General features: G+C 30.6%; 1 protein-coding gene across 2 annotated transcripts in view; it reads left to right on the forward strand.

Annotated features, from left to right (window-relative positions):
• Positions 1-19,371, forward strand: part of LOC102679795 (choline O-acetyltransferase) — an 87,720-nt gene that overhangs the window by 15,481 nt on the left and 52,868 nt on the right. For both annotated transcript variants that reach the window (XM_006618971.2, XM_031512097.1), the window contains one exon: positions 15,172-15,263. The gene's annotated coding sequence lies outside the window, so the exon portion shown is untranslated. The remainder of the gene's footprint in view (positions 1-15,171; positions 15,264-19,371) is intronic.

Genomic DNA, 19,371 nt, shown 5'->3' on the forward strand with positions numbered 1-19,371 from the left:
GGAAAAAATGTAGGTCACCGAGTCGTGGACCCATTCATAATCTGTCTTGAGCATTATGAAAACTTTGAGCGTTTATATCTCGGCAACCAATTAAGATATCCGGATAAAACAAAAAGTGGCTTCAACGGCGTGGTCTTCTCTATTTTCTGAATAGATTTTGATGAGAAAATTTTTACTTTTTTTATGATTTTTTTTATAGCATAATATGAGATATCAGTTTAATATATATAATTAATATTTTCTATGTATTAGTCGAATATTTTGTCATATAAAATCGTAGTCTAATGATTGTTATAATAATATGAGTTTTTTTTCATGGAATAAATTTTAAAAACGATGCATCATCGAGTATGTAAAAAGATCAGATCTATGTTTTATAAATTTTTAATATAACGTTTGCATATAATCGTTCCTTTTTTTATTTTTATTCGTAAAATATCATCGTTTAAAGATGAAGACAATAGCCTGTATTACGATATTAAGAAATATAAAAATTACGTAAATTAACGTTATTGTTAATTCGAAATAGGATTTCGATCATCGTTATATCGTTGATTATCAAAACACAGTCGCTAATCGCGTTAATGATGGTTGAAAACGATGACGATGCTAAGCTAACAGTGTTGCAGGCAATACGAAGAGCGTTGGTAATCCCTAAATCCGATTATTCGCCTCATCGGTCCTCGACAACACCAACCTGCCACCCTCTGTGCTCAATCAATGTTTCTTTTGCCACCGTACATCCTCCCTTTGCAGCTCGTCTTTTCCGCACACGCCTTTGCTTTCATATTGTCGTCTGACAATTGCTTCCGGAACACCTGGCCCTTTTTCGATTAATAAACCAGCCGAGTAATGGATTGTCAATTTTCACTATAATGAAAATTATTGGATAAATTCTTGTACATCTCAAGAATTATTTTTCGAAAATGAATCAATTATTTGCGAAATAAATTATTTTCTAATGTTCAACCAATAATTTCAGAAATACAATATTCAAAAACATCTCGAAAATTTCAAGCTAATATTAAATACATACGCAATCTATATTTAAAATAATACTCATTTTCCATTTATTCTTCTCAATTTGTATTTTTTTTAAATCATAATTCAAATTTTTATTCGTATATATTCATACAGAAAATTTTACAATTTTACAAAAATTTTTCATTTTGTTTCAATTCATTTACTCCAACAAATGTCGAAAGATAAGATATTCTATACTTTACCCGATCTCTTAAATTAAATATTAAAAAATACACGATCATATCAACTTGCAATTTTCGTTGTTTCTCAGACTCGATTCTCCTCTAATCGATATCATTTTCTTTCCTTCGAACTTTGATTGCCAATCCAAATTCTCGATGCCCTTCGACGAAATTGCTAATTAACGAAGTTGACGATCAAAGGCAAGTTACGACGATCAACAAGTTAAAACACGACTCAATCCCACGACATTCTTTCGGTAATCTATCCACGCTACTATCCCTTCCCGATCTTTATGCGTTTCTTCGCACCCTCCTGGAATTCGTAGCTGTCGTTTCGAATCACGTCGAGGAGGCTCGAAGGGACCTCCGCTGTCAATTAATCGTGCCTGGCCAATCTCGAAGGGACGAACGAGAAGCGCTCGACTCAGAGAGATCTCGAAGGAAGGCGAGGAAGACGGGGCGCGAAAACGTAATTCGCCTCTATGCTGGCCTATATATCCTTTCTGATGTCCGGCATCCCGTGAATCCGATTTGTCGGCTCGTTTGTCTTTCAGATACATCCTTGCCGGATATCCTGTCTCGATAATCTAACACCAAGTTCGACGAGGAGCCCTCAGTTCCCCCTCATCGATTTACAATCTCTGCAATGGATAGTTTTCCATTCGTTCCGTGAGATTTTTTTTTTTTATCTTTCTACGTGATTTATCGTTTCGCATCGATATTTTTAATTGTGGTTTAATGTATCGATAATATTGGTGTGTTTCGATCATTCTATGAGACTTTTTGTATCTTTTTAATTGTGATTTAATGTATTGATAATATTGATGTGTTTCGATCATTTTGTGAGATTTTTTGTGGTTTTTTGTGATCTTTTTACGTGATTTGTCATTTTGCATCAATCGATTTTTCGATGATCAATCGATGAAATTTTTAATGGTGGTTTAATGTATCGATAATTATTGTATTGGTGTGTTTCGATCATTCTGTGAGATTATTTTCTTTTTATGTTATTTTATGTCATTTTACATCGATTTTTCGATTTTTCGATGAAATTTTTAATTATGATTTAATATATCGATGATATTGGAGTGTTTCGATCATTCTGTGAGATTTTTTGTATCTTTCTACATTATTTGTCATTTTACATCGATTTTTCGATTTTTCGATGAAATTTTTAATTGTGATTTAATCTCGATAATATTGGAGTATTTTGATTATTTTGTGAGATTTTTTGTATCTTTTTACACGATTTATCGTTTTGCATCGATCGATTTTTCGATGAAATTTTTAATTGTGGTTTAATGTATCGATAATATTGGTGTGTTTCGATCATTCTGTGAGATTCTTTGTATCTTTTACGTGATTTGTCATTTTCGATTGATGAAATTTTTAATAAAATTGTATTTTAATATGTGAATAATATTGGTACATTTATTGAAGATACAATTAAGGACTAATATTTCACTTTTTATTATAGAAAAAAAAAATTCAAATTGTTTGATCCAATTTTCGATAAACAATTGAGTATTTTTTGTCCATTTTTATGAATTTTCGTTCATTGTTCTTCAACTTCTTTTTTGTTTTTCTTAGAAACGTTGAATAAATAAAAGTTGCAATTATTTTTTTTAACTCGATAATAAAAATGAAATATTAAAAACAAATTTTTAATTAATGTCAGGTGTTTCAATAAAATTTTTTCCCCATTTATTTTTATTATTGTATTAAATAATACAAACAAAATTCCAAACGTTGATTCAATCCACTTTAATCCACATTATTGTACAACATTTATTACACGATCATAAATTTTCTTTTTTTTTTATTCAATTTATTACACTTTATCCCCGCTTGTAAATTTACGATTCAGGAATATTTGTTCGACATTTTTATCACGGATGCAGAATTCGATTCTTCGAAAAGAACGTGGACGAGGAGAGAGATAGGGGGTTGGGTTTCGATAATGACGGTCGCCTATCGTGCGATTTATCAAACGTAGGCTTATCGATGTGTCGTACACTCGAACAGGAAGGAGGGTTGCAGCGATGTTAGATAGAAAAAGGTTCAAGAATATGACAAATCGTCGATGCGTTGTTCATGACTCGCTGTTTCCATCATTTCTCAGATATGATACTCATCCCTATTCAATACAAATTTACCTTCATCCTGATATAAAATATTCTTCACATCTTCGAGAATTAGTGAACGAAAAATTGATAACATAAAATAATCGATTCGTGGAATAATTAACAAATTTAACGTAAACGTTGAATTTTTAATAAAATCGTATTAAAATAAATGGACAACTAAGTTTATGATCTTCGTTTCATGCGTTTTTGTTAACAGCTTAATTATCTTTTGTTCAACGAGTTTCACGAATTTTTTTTTTAAATTAAATCGAAAGATTAAATTTTTAGGGGAAAAATTTGTTTCAAACAGATTTATAGTAGATTCTGAAAACACGATGGTTGTATACCGTTAAAGTTCATTAGTCAAATTGCTTTTATCGATATTGAACTAGCGGAATTTCAAAGCTGAAAGCTTCCTTTATGCACGATGTAGCCTTTCAACACGAATAGCCTCTCCACAGCTTTCACAAGCCTCGATCAAATGGTCCACATTCAATATGATACATTTAATTATAAGCTATGAATTACTTAAATAATAAAACGAGGTGATATCTCCTGTTTCTTTTACTTTTAATTTTGCAAATGTTATATTTTGTAAACTAATTTCAATTGATTCAATGACAATATGATAAATTTGAGAAAAATAAATATCTTCGTGTCATTGAATATTAACTGATAAGACAGATACTATAGTTATTATATTTTTTTTAGTTTTAATAAACATAGATAAAACATATTCTCTCTTATATTTTCTATTTATAAAAATTATAAAAATTATAAAATTATAATAAATAATTATAATAATTATAATAATAAATTATATATATATATTATAATTATAAAATTATAAAATTATCTAATTATAAAAATTATTCTTAGAATTTTTCTTAGAGCAAGAGAAAATTGATGGAAAAAGATATTAAATTCATTTAATATTATATTCTTATTTTGTAATCGAATTACAAAATAATCACTCAATCTACGACATCAATTCCATCATCATTCGAGATTAAACTTATTAAACATGTATAATATTGATATATAATATTAATATTACCAAATATACAGTATACACAGATACACTTTCTTCTTTAATTTAAATTTTAAATTTCACAAAAAAAAAAGAGACTATAACATGGTGTTCATCGAAATGCAATTCCATCATCAGCAAGAGATTAAAATCATTAAACATGTATAATATTGATATATAACATTAATATTACCAAATATACAGTATACACAGACTTCTTTAATTTAAATTTAAAATTTCACAAAAAAAAAAAAAAAAGAGACTATAACATGGTGTCCATCGAAATGCAATTCCATTATTAGCAAGAAATTAAAATTATTAAACATGTATAATATTGATATATAACATTAATATTACCAAATATGCAGTATACACAGACTTCTTTAATTTAAATTTAAAATTTCACAAAAAAAAAAAAAAGAAAAAAGAGACTATAGCATAGTGTCCATTGAAATGCAATTCCATCATCAGCAAGAGATTAAAATCATTAAACATGTATAATATTGATAGATAACATTAATATTACCAAATATGCAGGATAAACAGACACACTTTCTTCTTTAATTTAAATTTCACAAAAAAAAAAAAAAAGAAGAGCCTATAGCATAGGGTCCATTGAAATGCAATTCCATCATCAGCAAGAGATTAAAATCATTAAACATGTATAATATTGATAGATAACATTAATATTACCAAATATGCAGTATACACAAACTTCTTTAATTTAAATTTAAAATTTCACAAAAAAAAAAAAAAGAAAAAAGAGACTATAGCATAGTGTCCATCGAAATGCAATTCTATCATCAGTAAGAGCCTTTTAATTACCAGCGTGTTACGTTTTATCACGATCATCTGCTTACACCTTGCTTATCCATCGCACGTATCAATGTATCGATCGCGTGCCTATTATCCTATTTCTACGATAGCGTCTCTGAGGGAAGGGGAGGCTCGTGTCCGGTAATGATGGTCGTGTATCGCACGATTTATCAAGCATAAGCTTATCGATGTGTCGCGCACTCGAGAAAGGAGGAGGAGAGACGGTTATAGAGGCATTGTCGCGGATGTGACAAATTGTCAGCCGACTGTGGAGGGTGAGCTCTAGACGCGTCGATGCACGCCTACATCTGTTTCCGTGATAATAATCCTCGTATAACTCTTATTGGGGTGAACTTGTGGGCCCGAGCATCGTTTCAGGTGGAATCAGAAGAGGAGGAGAATTTGCTCTTGCAAAAGATATATTAGCTATTATTATTAGTGTATTCCGTCTTATGGAATCGTTATCTATATACATAAATGTGAATGGATTTTTTATTTTTCTTTTTTCCCTTTTTTTAGATTGCTTGATTGAGTGAAAATATGCTATTGGATATTATGGTTACTCTATAAGTAACTTTAAGAATTTATTGCAATTTATTATTACAATTTATATTTCTTATTTGTTTTTTTTTCTATTGGCTTAGTATGATATAAGTTTAAAATTCAAGTTTTTCTTTTAAATGATTAAGTATTATTATTATTTTTATAAAAGAGTAGAAAACAATTTGCATTGATCATTAATATTTTTTTAGATTGCTTGATTGAATGAAATATGCTATTAGATATAATGGTTAATCTATAAGTAACTTTAAGAATTTATTACAATTTATATTTTTTATTTGTATTTTTCTCTATTGTCTTAGTATGGTATAAGTTTTATCAATTTAAAATTTATTTTTCTTTTGAATGGCTAAATATTATTTATTTATTTATTTTTTTATAGAAGAATAGAAAACAATTTGCATTGATCATTGTATTAAAAAATATACGATTTTATTTAAATGAATAGTAAATTATTTGTTACAATTATTGTATATAATGGTTAATCTCTGTAACTTTAAGAATTTCATACAATTTGTATCCTTTTATTTATATTTTTCTTCTCTTGATTTAATATGCAAGTTTTATCAGTTTAAAATTCAAGTTTTTCTTTAGAATGACTAAGTATTATTTATTTATTTATTTATTTATAGAAGAATAGATTTTATTCAAAAAAAAGCAAAATTGATTGATGATTTTTTTAATCAGAGTCTTACTTTTATTATTATTTTAATTAATAAATCTCGTGCAAGCTGAATATTCGTAAAATGCAACAACGAGAAACAACAATATTGTATTTCGCGTAAAAAGTAAAGTAAAATCATTGATTTTACAATTTTTTATAAAATTGTGTCTTAATAAAATAATATACAATATTCTTTCCCTCGATAAAACACAATATTAAATTCTATATTTCTTCAATTTAATATTTCAATCTCTGAAAAAAAAATAATCTTATTCATAGAAATAATAAATATTCACAAACTCAACGGCTATAAACAATTAAAACGTTAAAACATATTCTTCTTTCGATCATTCGAATATTTTCCAAGCATTTCGAGTCGAAACAAACCAAATATTTTTCAAATTCCTTTACATCTTTCACCCTAATAAATAAAATCGAACACCAATCGTCGTACCAAACCGATCCATCGACACAAAGAACCATTATCTGTTCCCTAACTAAGACCACGTGTACAAACGACAGGTATCCTCTAATATACTTCCACCAAAGTCGTGTATCTGACGTTTTCCATTGAAACTTAGCACACCCCCCTCCTCTTCCTTCCTTCCTATCGCGTGCCGCGTTGAAATCCAACCTCCAGATGAGGAGAGACACGCAAAGAAAGAGGCAGAGACAGAGACAGAGAAAGAGAGAAAGACATTAACCCCGAAGAACAGAATCCACTTACCGGAGAGATGATGCACTCGGCGCGGCTCGCGTGCCCTATCTAGCTCTCCGACCCGCTCGAGGCTGGCCGCCCTCGAGCCGAGGGGGAAGAAGAAGAAGAAAAGGGCGAAAAATAGGAAGGAACGGGGGAGGAGAGGAGGGAGGGGTTGGTTGATAGCAGCGGCGAGCGTGCTGGCCATGGTTAGGGTGCCCCCCCTTCTCTCTCCCCCCCTCCGGTAACAAACGTGGATCGTGTAAGGGGTCGTGGGGATAAAACGAGATCGTGTCTCGGGGCGTGGAGGCGGTGGAGGAGGGTGGTAGACGGTAGGATGAAAGAAATTGGTACATCGAGGCGAAGAACCGCAGACTTCTCCTACGCCTCTCCTCAATTCTCTCTCTGATTTTCGCTCGGTTTGCAAACTTTTTTTTTTACGTTTCGAAGAAAAAGCGAGCATCGCGCCGATTACTCGTGGAACCGCGCCGATTAAAAGTTAATTTAGAAGTTTAATTTAGAAAGGATTTCGCAGGTTTTTCTTTATATCTTCGTGATGATGTATAAATAAATCTTGAATGATAATTAATTTTTGATAAATTGGAGAAACAATTGTAAACATTTGTTCATCTTATAAGAAAGAGTGCAAATATTTTCTAAATCAAATTAACGATTAATCGAGCACGAATTAATGTAAAAATTTTTTCATATTATCTTTAATAGTAACGATATTGAATTTTGCAGGATATAAGATATAAGATTTTAATGAGGTTGTTTGCAAGTTTTTACATAAATAAATCTTGATACAATGATAATTAATTTTTGATAAATTGTAGAAATGTTTATAAACATTTGTTCATCTTATAAGAAAGAGTGCAAATATTTTCTAAATCAAATTAACGATTAATCGAGCACGAATTAATTCTTTTCTTCTCTAAGAATTCTTTCGCAATATCAATTGCAATATCTTTAATAAAAGTAATATACGAGAAACTCGATTGTGTATCTCGATTGTGTTCCCCAAAAGATTCGTATAAACGGTGTTGTGAATAATTACAAGCTTGCAAAGTATGTCCCCGGGTCAGGGAAAGCGACGATAGAAAAAAAAAAGAAAGAAAAGAAAAGAATGGGGAGGAGGAGCGAGAGGAGAGGGGGAGAGGAGAAAGGAAAACTTGAAGTGAGATTTTCAGACAAAGGCCACTGTTTGAGTGGTTGCTCACGGCATTGTTGCCCTTTACCCTCCGCGTTCTATCGATGAGACGGAAGGGGTTGCCTCCCTCCCTCCCTCCCTCCCTCCAAATGCCGAGGAAACACTTTAGTGCACGAACCGGAAGCACGGTCGTTTCACGCTTCCCGGACATTCGATCACTAGTTTCTTAGTTTATTCAAACTGTTAATTTAAACCTTATTAAATAGAGATTGGATTTTTATTTTGTCATATAGAGATATTTATTCAATTATATATTTTTATTACGAAATCAACTTTTTCACAATTCAATATGTTAATTTTTAAGTAGAACTTTTTTCTACTCTCAAAAGAATGAAAAGTTAATGCGTTTAATAACAATTTCCCTGGAAATAAATAATGTGAAATTGCAGTTACTAGGACGATTGATTGAAAATTTTTAATAATTTCGTTCGATCTCTGGAATTAAAAATTCCACCAGTTGTACTCAAACACGTTTACTTTCCTTAATAATACATCGTGGAATTTGTTTCGTAAGTTTTATAAAACTTTTTCATCCCAGGTAATCTGTTTAAAAAAAATATTCCATTCATTCCGTCTTTCAATTCCAACCCGTGTACAAAACTTGTTAAAATTCTCATCCCAACATGTTCCAACCTCGTATTGAAATCATTGAAATCTGGAACATTTTAACGAAATCACAATTTTTTTAAAAAAATCGTTCCCTCTTCAACGACGAGCTCTCTCTCATCTTCAATATCGCCGTGATAATACATACAGAGTGTTGAAAAAGAAAAAATCGTATTCCTTCTCAATATATCAGAAATGAATAGAAAATGATTATACAGTGTTCAAACGAAGTGATAAATATTGCCATAATAAATAATAATACTTTTGATAATGAGCAATCTTTATTATAATTATCCATAAATAAATTCTAATCGACAAATGTCGAAAGGATTTCTTGAACCTATTTTTTAAACACCCTGTACACTTCCTCGTCCCACCCTACCTTATGAATAAAGTAGCAAGTTTCGTCGCACGCATGCACCCTCTCGAGCATCATCCACCATCCGGCCATCCTCGGCCCGACATCACCACGACGACACCGAGTTTCTTCTTCTCCAGACACTGGGTGAGGGCACCATATTGCGTTACGGGTATCAAGCATCGCATAAAACGGTATTAACGCTTCCCCCATATGCTCTGCCCCGATGCTTGAATTTATTCGAGCATGTCGCATTTTAGGGATTGTTTTTTTAGATGGGAACCACGTGGCCAACCTGAGATAATGTGACACCGATGTTAAAGTCTGTTTCGAGATGTTGATAGAGAATATATATATACATGCCATGCACCAATTGCCTTCCAATTATTGTGCACATTTGTTACCAGAATATTATTTCTGTATAGAATACTTCAATGAAAATTATATATTAATTAATTAAATTATATATTATAAATTATATTAATTGTATTGTATTTCTTCTCGAATGATAAAAAGGAGTTAATATTATATAATATAATAACCATCGCATAAAATATAATATATATATATAATATTGTTATAGAATTTAAAGTTCACTGAAATTTTATATATGATTTCATTATTGAATGTTGCCAGCAACATTACTATTTCATAGTTGGTAGCTATTTGTTTCTCTTCGATACACGTATTTCAAATGTTTTATAAACAGATACGCGCAATCACGTATAATCAAATATATTCGTTCAGTTAAACCCGTATATTTTTATTTATTGTTTTCCACTGCCCAGTCAACAAATATAATAACCAGCTTATACATAATCGAATCTAAAATAACTGTACATCCAAGTCTGTCAATAGACTTATTTGCATAAAATGAGAGTACAGCCAATAAATCATCGTAAATTTAAAATTTCCTCACGATGAAATTATCAAATCGATCGATCAGCTCGTCAAAGAAGAGATCCCTCGAGAAGAATCGTGCTTTTTTAGCGTTGCAACGAGGGATTTCTTCTTTTTTTTTTTTTTTTTTCATCGAGGGTCAAAAGAAAACCGCGGACGTGATCGAGCAAAGGCGAATAAAGACCGAGGAGGGGGGTTACGCCCCCTCGCATTTTCTTGCCGGTGCACCCCCAAAAGCATCGAGGACGACCACCCCTGCTGCAAGGCAATAGTGGACCAGCAGGGTGGTCGAAGTAACGACGCGTTCGTCGTCAGTTAATCAAGCCATTTCGTTCCGGGAAGAGGCGAATGAGGATACGGCTTGAACGACCATCGATTTTCTTCTTACCATTCTCTCGTGGAAATCCCTCCACGAGACCAATCTCGGGGGCGCGGGTGGCTTTCCTTCGTGGCTTTCGAGCCAGGGAGAAAAAAGTCCCTCGTTGCGCTTTTTCCTTCCAGGTGCGAAATTATTCTTCTTCTTCCACCTCCTCCCTCTCCTAGAATGTTGAAAGATGAAGATCTAGGTAGATATTAAAAAGAAAAGGAAGAAGATTTGAAAATTTGTTTAATTTCTGAATAAAGTTTTATTTATTTATTTATTTATATTTTAAGATGATATTGTTGCAAGGATTTTAAGTTTTGTGTATGAAGAGACGTTGAAGAAGAATATTTGAAAGAGAAATTCTAAAAAATTAAATGGTAATTTTATTATTAATTTTTACAATCGTATATTTAGACTTAATTGATCAACTTTAATAAACATAATGGTAAATATTTTTACAATCACTGTAATTCTCATCTATTTATTTATTACAGCTCTGTTGGTACAGTGTATTTAAAACAATTTTGCGATTTTTCGATTGAAGGAGAAAATTAGAAATAAAATAAAATAAAGAATGAAATTCCAAAACGAATTAAATATGCAAACGATTTGAAATGAAAGTAAGACTTCCAAAGATTTTATCATAATATCAAAGAATCTCAAATAAATCCAAACAAATGCAAATAATATATATCTCAATTAAACTTTGTTCGTAAACGGTAGAAAAATTTATGACTAACGTTTATCGTAAATTTCTCTACCACTCCTCGTAGAGTAATTAAACTTTACATCGAAAATTAGTTCCTAAACGTTTCCTCAATTTCTCGTGACGTGTTTTCGAAAGTCGTGATTTCGTAATTTGCACTCAGTTATCAAGCGTTGTTTAACTTACTCGTTAGAAGTTTGTCCTTGACGTGCATACACCAACGAATTATTTTTCGTCAAACTTGACACTGAACATCGTTGTGTCGTTTCAATTTGCTGGCAAAGATAAAAACAAACACGCGGTGATGTTTCGATCAATTAAATAATACGAAATACTATTTCGAGTAATCGATCAAAATTAACGATTGTTCGAAGACAAGCTCGATGGAAAGTAGAAATTAATTCTCGTTTCATCTCTATCCTTTGTTAATAACATTTTGAATACGTGTCCCTCATTTGCCATAACAATACAAGAATGAAAATAGATTCTTATAATTAATAATTAGTTGCAAATAGCAAATTACGTATTTTGAAAAAAACCTGATCAATGATGAAAATTTTTGTGCATACAAATCATAAATTATACATATATAACTTTTACCATTTTTCAACTAGTTTTGTTCACAATTTCGACTGGAAATATTTTTCAAACAACAAGCTAACAGAGAGTTAAATTATTCTTTTTCGAAATATACAAGACAGAATATATAAAAAATACATATAAAGAAATTTGTCAATAATTATAGAAACGAAAATACATTTTTTATTCACAATTGTGCAACTAAAAGACATCCGAGAAGAAATTTTGAGGTTAGCCAAGGGTGTTCCAGCTTTAAGGATGACTAGTGGCGCCACTTGATCTTAAGGTCATCTCGTGCTGTGGTCAGTGGTCTAACGCAAAGTGGGAGAGTTGCGCCTTTATCGGGTTTCATTGTCATTGAAATCGTCCAGTCTGCGAAAGAGGAAGGAAGGAAGGAAGGAAGGAAAGGACTTGCGCAATTTCCGGCTGCATGGAGGAAACGAGGGAGTGCAGGAGAAAGGAGGGGAGAGAGAGAGAGAGAGATGCTCGTGGGGACGGGTGCACCCCTCGTAATCCCGCGACTGAAAGCCTCGTTTAATATTTATGATTTATTTCGGTTTAATTCGACGTGCAAACGGGAGCACGCATTTATATTCCGCGATGTTTGCGCGCTAGACGTTTGCTTCACGTGTGCGCGCGGAACAGGATTAGCATAGTAGGAAAACTTTTCGATTGAAATATTTTTCCAACCGTCCGTTTTTGAAGAAAGAATCTTTTGAAGAAAATGTGGAAATATTTGTAGAAATTTTGCACAAATATGATCGTTTGTCTACTGCAATAAGTAATGACGTGAATTGTATTTTTTAATTGTTAATTGAATAATCGTACTTTTTATTGATAGAGTTTTATGAGCGAATTTAAACCTCGAATTTGACCAAGTCTCGAATTTGAAATTTTAATATGTAATATTTTTAGGTATTCTTATAGATTAGAAACATTTAAACTCGTCTTCTTTGTAATTATGATTTTTATGTCATAATTGTAGCAAGTGAGAAATAAAAGAAAAATCTTCGATTTAAATATTATAAATATTATAAATATTTTTCTGCTCGTTTTGAAAATATTGAATTCTTAATCTCAAACAAGAATACAATATTTTATGAACGCAGGATATATCAGCTTTATAAATTTGAATTACGAACAATGGATTATGACCCATTTGAAAATATTTATAATATACTTTTGTTATAAAATTTTCAATTTTTTTCGGATAACAAATGATTTACGTCAAACATAAAAAGATAAATTCCAAAAATAAATATCAAAGATCAATGCTTCCCTATTTTTTACACGAACATAAAATGATAAAATTTTAACATAAACAAACTTTTTTGTAAATCCTATTAAATTCCAATCTTGCTTAATGCTTATAACACAAAACGCATTCGCGTATAAAAACGAAAATAAAATTACAAAAAAAAATGTATATTAATATAAATAAAAGTTTTTTAAACAAGAAAAATATATATGTAATAATATTTTTCGTGTCATCACGTACAAAAGGGCGTTAACAGGAAAAAGGGTCGATCGATAAACGGCGATAAATTTCAAGCGTCGCGGCGCACTTTGCACAAGCGAAGGCGGTTCCCCGGAATCGTCATCGTCATTGTTCCACCGACAATGCTTCAGTAGAAATGCGTTCACTCTCTCGTATCCGGTTCCTTGCCCGGGGAAGAGAATTGCCCCTCCTGGTATTAACTCGCGTAATTGAGATTTATTAATCCGGAGGCCGCGTTGTGGCCACGTTGCAACCATATATCTCTTCATCTTTTCCATCCTCCTCCATTCTTTGACTTTATCATTGTGTATGCCTACAATTGCGTGTGCAAGTGAAGTAAATTTCATCGTGTTATTATAGATATAAGGAGAGCTTCTTTTTTTTCCAATCAAGTTTTCACGAATCTTCTTCCTTTCAAATTATTATAAATGTACGAGGATAATTTAAATAATTTAATTTAAATTACGTGTTAGAGAGCAATATTTAATAGTAGGAAGTAAATTGTTTTTGAAATGGAATAACAATGTTTCGAATTAAATTTTGTGAAATTCTATCTTCGTTTTGAATGCTTCGTCGTGAAATCGTGTAAATGTTGAGTGTATGTGAATAATATCATTTTTAGTAGTGGTTGAAAGTTGTAGAGATGTAATGAGATATTACGATTAATAGAATTTTGAGTCTCTGCCATATATTTCTTTCTCATAAATCAAAATTATATAATCAGTAAAGAAAAATACTACTACTATTGCTATTATATTTTTTTACTAATACATTTCAACGTTTAATTTACATCAAAGTGTATACTATAAATAAGAAATAATAAATAACGAAAGCAAAAAAGAAAATAAAGCGTCAAATTAATTTTAATATTCCTTTATTATCCAATCTTTAAAGAAATCACGATTCGATGAAGTAGCTCGACTACCAGTTAAAATAATCGCCACCTAATATTGGATATTCCTTGATTAAATCCGTTTTCATCACCGACCGTAATCTAAACGAGACAAAGCGATCCGTCATCTAGCCGTTTAATGAAAATCGTGGCCATAACTTAGCAGGCTTAAGACACCGAGCTAAGGAAAGACGGAATCATAGTCGAAGGTGGAAGTTGAACGCTTAATCCAGCAATATGAAACTCCCCTGTGGCTTACCCTGTCACCGTTCTTCCCCCCTCCTACTCTTGTATTCTCCTCTCTTATTCGCATTATGCCACGCGATGCTAAATATTCGAAGCAGTAAAACGTATATCGTTTTGGATAAATAATGTTTACCAGTAGAAGAAATTCCAGAATATCTGGTATTCCAACTTTTAGCTATACGAAAGTTCCATTATAAATTACCATGTATTGTCCATGTTTCTTATGTATATAAACATATTGTAATCTCATGTTTTGTGAAATTCATATTATGAAATTGCTAGTTTAAGTTCTGATATATCTTGTATATTATAGATGTATATATATATATAAGTATTTGTGTTTCATAAATAAATAAAAACATACATACATGTAATTTCATTGTTTTCATATTGTGGAATTGGTAGTTTAAGTGTTAATATTTTCTATAAATATATTTGAAGGATATTTTAGAGAATAAAGTAGACACAAAAATTTTGGCACAGATGATATTTATATTTCTTAATGCAATTTTTATTATTGAAAAAGAAAAATAAATAATATTGTCTATGTATTCAAATTATATAATTATAAAATAAATATTTTATTTTATTTTTTAATTGATATTTATACAATGTTAAACAATTTTCACTCACTGCTGGAATCGTTGCATATAAATTCTAAAAAAAGAAAATATTTTGCAATAAATAACAGGATTCTGCGTTTATTTTTACAGAGGGATGGCGGGATTCGGTGTTGGGGGCCTCACGTCGTTTATTGGTGACTCTCGGCAGTCTCTCCAGGGACAGTTCGCCATGTCCTGCCAGGGTAAGTCATCACAATTGTTTATCCTTTGTAGGAAAACTCGTAGAGAAGGGTAGGTTTAATACTTACGTCGAGTTAAGTTACTCGATCAAACAATTCAAGCAAAGGAAAAGATACTGAAATTGCGATCTTTAAATAAATAAAAAAAAATAAACTCCCAATTTTTCGAAACGAAATTTTAAATTAAATTCAATTAATTCATGGTTGCAAATAAATTTTTCTCTCTTTTTTTCATTATCCTTCAAAAAAAAATCCAATTTCAATTTATATCAAAGGGGATGATGATCGCCCCTTTTTTTTTCCAATTAACTCGTTAAAATTTCGAAAGATAATTGAAACATCGACATCGTGAAAGTCGAGCAAACACTGTTTACTCTCGTCACTTTGCTCGTGCCACGTTAGCCACCTGAGGGTAAGGGGGAGGGGAGAGGGTACCGTTTCGATACTGAAATGTAAATCGAACCGCGGCCGCCACCCTCGCGCATTTCAGATTGCCGAAAGCAAGGATCTACCCGACGCCTCCGGCTGAAATATGCAAATGACACGCAACGCCGTCAGATACGATCTCTCGTTACCAACGCGACGCGAGGGTGGATAATATTTATCGTAGGGAGATCAACGGTCCACGATATTTCCTACAATTCTGCAATCCTTCTTCCCGCCCTTCGAATTTCATAACCATTTTCACGTTAAACGTGCCGATTTTCATCGCGACATCTGTAATTTTTCTTTTTTTCTTTTTTTAAAGAAAGAAGTTTGATAACGTTTATATTATGCTTCGTCGTATTACATCACGAATTCTAGAAAATTTAGGGTTAAATATATAGTAAGTAGATTTGAGTAAATCAAATTTGTGTTTTTATTTTCTTCTTTCGTTTAATAATTTATTTTAATAATAATACTATCTGGAAATTAAATTTAAAATTATCAAAGATCTTTAATTAGAAAGAATTGTGCCTTCTTGATTCTAGTAGCCGAGGAATTAAATGTTATATTTCGCAAGTATAAAAGAATCATTATATCTAATAATATTCTTGTGAAATTAATTTGATTCCATTATCAAATATAGAATACACGTTTTCTGCATCCTTTTTATCATTTCTCTAATAATTTGACATAAAAATAATAAAATGATGTGAGCTAAATATCATTGTTTCCATTTTTTAAAAATTTATAAACTTAAACTATTCCACCATTTTTTTCCTTGCTTCATTCTATCAGACATCTTTTCTTATTAGTTTATTGTATCATGTCGTGAGTAGAGGATAAAATAAGGGAGTATACGAGTAAATAAGTTAATATATCAGTATGATAAAATAAATATGAAGGGAGAATTAAAATTATTCTGTATTCGATAAAATTTGTATTAGAACATTCCATTATTCTGTAAATAGTTTTACAATGCATGCAGAAAATATTTGCATTTTCAAAGAAACTTTTTAATTAAAGAAGTTTCAAAACATTAGAAAATTTATTCCATAGAATAAATTTTTCTTTCGTTTAAAAATATTTAATATTTTAAATCAAGCTAACCACCTTTGTGATAAAAAATTTTTTATATTACATTTTATTAAAAAAAGTTCTATTCTTTCCTTCATATTTCATATCCTCTTTTTAAAAATTTTATAAAACCTATATCTATTACTTTCATAATCTTCCTATAAGAAATAAAAATAAAGTGGGATAATATAAATTTTAATCTATATATATATTACTCGTTCATGGAATTAAAATTTCAAAATATATAAATGTAAAATATTAAAAACGTTCTCTTCTATATAAAGATAAAAAATGGAATATAAAATTTCTCTTTAACCATTATATATTATTATTATTGTTACATCCTATTATATCATAGCATTTTTCTTTATTTTTTTTCTTTATTTATACATATATACTCACTCAATATTGAATTTTCGATTCAAGGAACGGATAATACGATTAAAATAATAACGAAATATTCCATCCACCGAAATTTCTTCCAAAAGAAATTTTCACAGAGAATTAATCTCAAATCCCAAGTCGCTTATCCAACGAATCAAAGAAGAAAAAGATATAATAATAATGGAAATGAAACTTTATCATATTCCATTTCCATACGATGAAAAAACGGGAGAAATTTAAGAAAAAAAGAAAAATTAAAAAAGAGATTTACGAAGACCGATACGGAATAGACTCAATAATTATCGCCTAATAAAAATTGAAAGGATAGGTCGAAGGTCACGGCGTTCGAACTACATTTTTAATTAATCATGCTCAGGCATTGACGTCACTGTTCACGTGTTGTAAGTCTCTTCGTGCAAAAAGGAGTATTGTTGTTACCGCAGTGTGATAAATCGATCCGATCCGCGATTACGACCCATCGATATAAAGCGATTACGAGTACTCACATATATTAAACTGAATAATTAACGAGCATAACAATTACTTGAATTGCGTAAACGTTTGACAATTTGTTATAAACGTGCTATTTATATTATTCGATATACTCGATTTCGAATTGGAAATTTGAATTATCCATTTATATATATTTTATTTCGATCGACGTTGAGAAGAAAGTGGATAATTTTCGATAAATCTAAATGGACTATTAAATTCAAAAAAAATATCCCGACGCTAATGTTAATGCTTGATTAATTGTCCACGTCTTACGTTAATTGTGAGAGGAATGAGATTGAAATGAAGTTGTTTCTTTCTCGATTAAATTAATTTTTAGTTGATGTAATAAAATAATATAACAGGACAATTACTTTTCGCGAAAAATATATAAGAGGACTTGAAGAGATTTATTAATTTCTAAAATAAGTAAAATGGCAATTATTTTTTTAAAAATTTGAAAATATCCTTTTGTAATTATATTTTAAACAATTTTAAATTATTTTCTCGTTCATGTTGTTTTTATTTCTATTTATTCGATTGTAAATAGTTTTAAGTGATTATCAATGATCGAGTTTCTTACAAAGATTTAATATATATATATATATATATATATCATTCTCGTTTTGAATGATATTTTTTCTTGAAAAAAAAAATGATAGTTCCCATTTTTGCCAAAAGTTTCGCCATGGCCGTTTGAACAGTTATTAATTAATAGCTGGGCGTGGTGCACCTGGTTTGCAGATCGATACCAGAGGCCCCTACAGTCACGTATTCTATCCAGTTTCTACCTCTGTTACGAGTATATTCCCATCTCTTTTTATCACCCTGCCTCTCTCGCTACTTCGTTTACTTTGTTTCATTCATTGAAAAAGACGATCTTCTAATTTCAGTTTCGAATCTGACGTCTGAATTGAAATTTAATACATGATTTTTTGCTGTTGGTTATTCATGTTTAATTGATGAAAATGTTGTGTCTGTTTCTTGCAAAGTAAACGAGGAAAAGAGGCACATGTTGATCCCAATTTTACAAAACCTTTTAATATAATATCATTTAAAAGAAATATGATTCTATATAGAAATATAACCCATTTCCTATATAATGTTTTTTCAATTTTTTTTTAAATTAAACAAATTTATTTTCTTTTCTTTTATCTGAGCTTAGATAAAATGATTGTAACAATTAGACAGGATAATTTACTTTCTTTCTTATTTAATATGAATTTAAAGAAGGTTTAAATATTTTCCATTCTTAAAATAAATTTTATAAAGCACCATCGCTTTTTAATTTGACGTAATCAAAATTAAAACATTCCATATAACATTGTGCTTCCATATTCTAAAAATATTTTTGCAAAACGATCCCTGTTTTATTAACTTTCAAAAATTTCCAAATAGCATTACGTATACGTTAAAAATATTTTCTCAAAGCCTCTAAACTTTTATCAACTTTGAAAAATTCCAAACACCATCACATACCTGTATCTCATCGTACAACACTTTTTCCATATACATCTTCTTTATTAATTTTCAAAAATTCCGAATACCGTTCCTTAACACTATTGAAAATCACAGAAAAAAAACAAAATATTCTCGATATAGACATCCTTCCAATTGTCCAAACGAAAAATATCGCTCTTTAATAATAAATTCATAAGTCTCGATTTTCGACGAGAAAAAAAAAATCGACAATTGTTTCAATAGAAAAAAAAAAAAAAAAAATCGTGACAGCGGA

Source organism: Apis dorsata, unplaced genomic scaffold (assembly GCF_000469605.1).
Source record: "Apis dorsata unplaced genomic scaffold, Apis dorsata 1.3 scaffold_383, whole genome shotgun sequence".
NCBI lineage: Eukaryota > Metazoa > Arthropoda > Insecta > Hymenoptera > Apidae > Apis > Apis dorsata.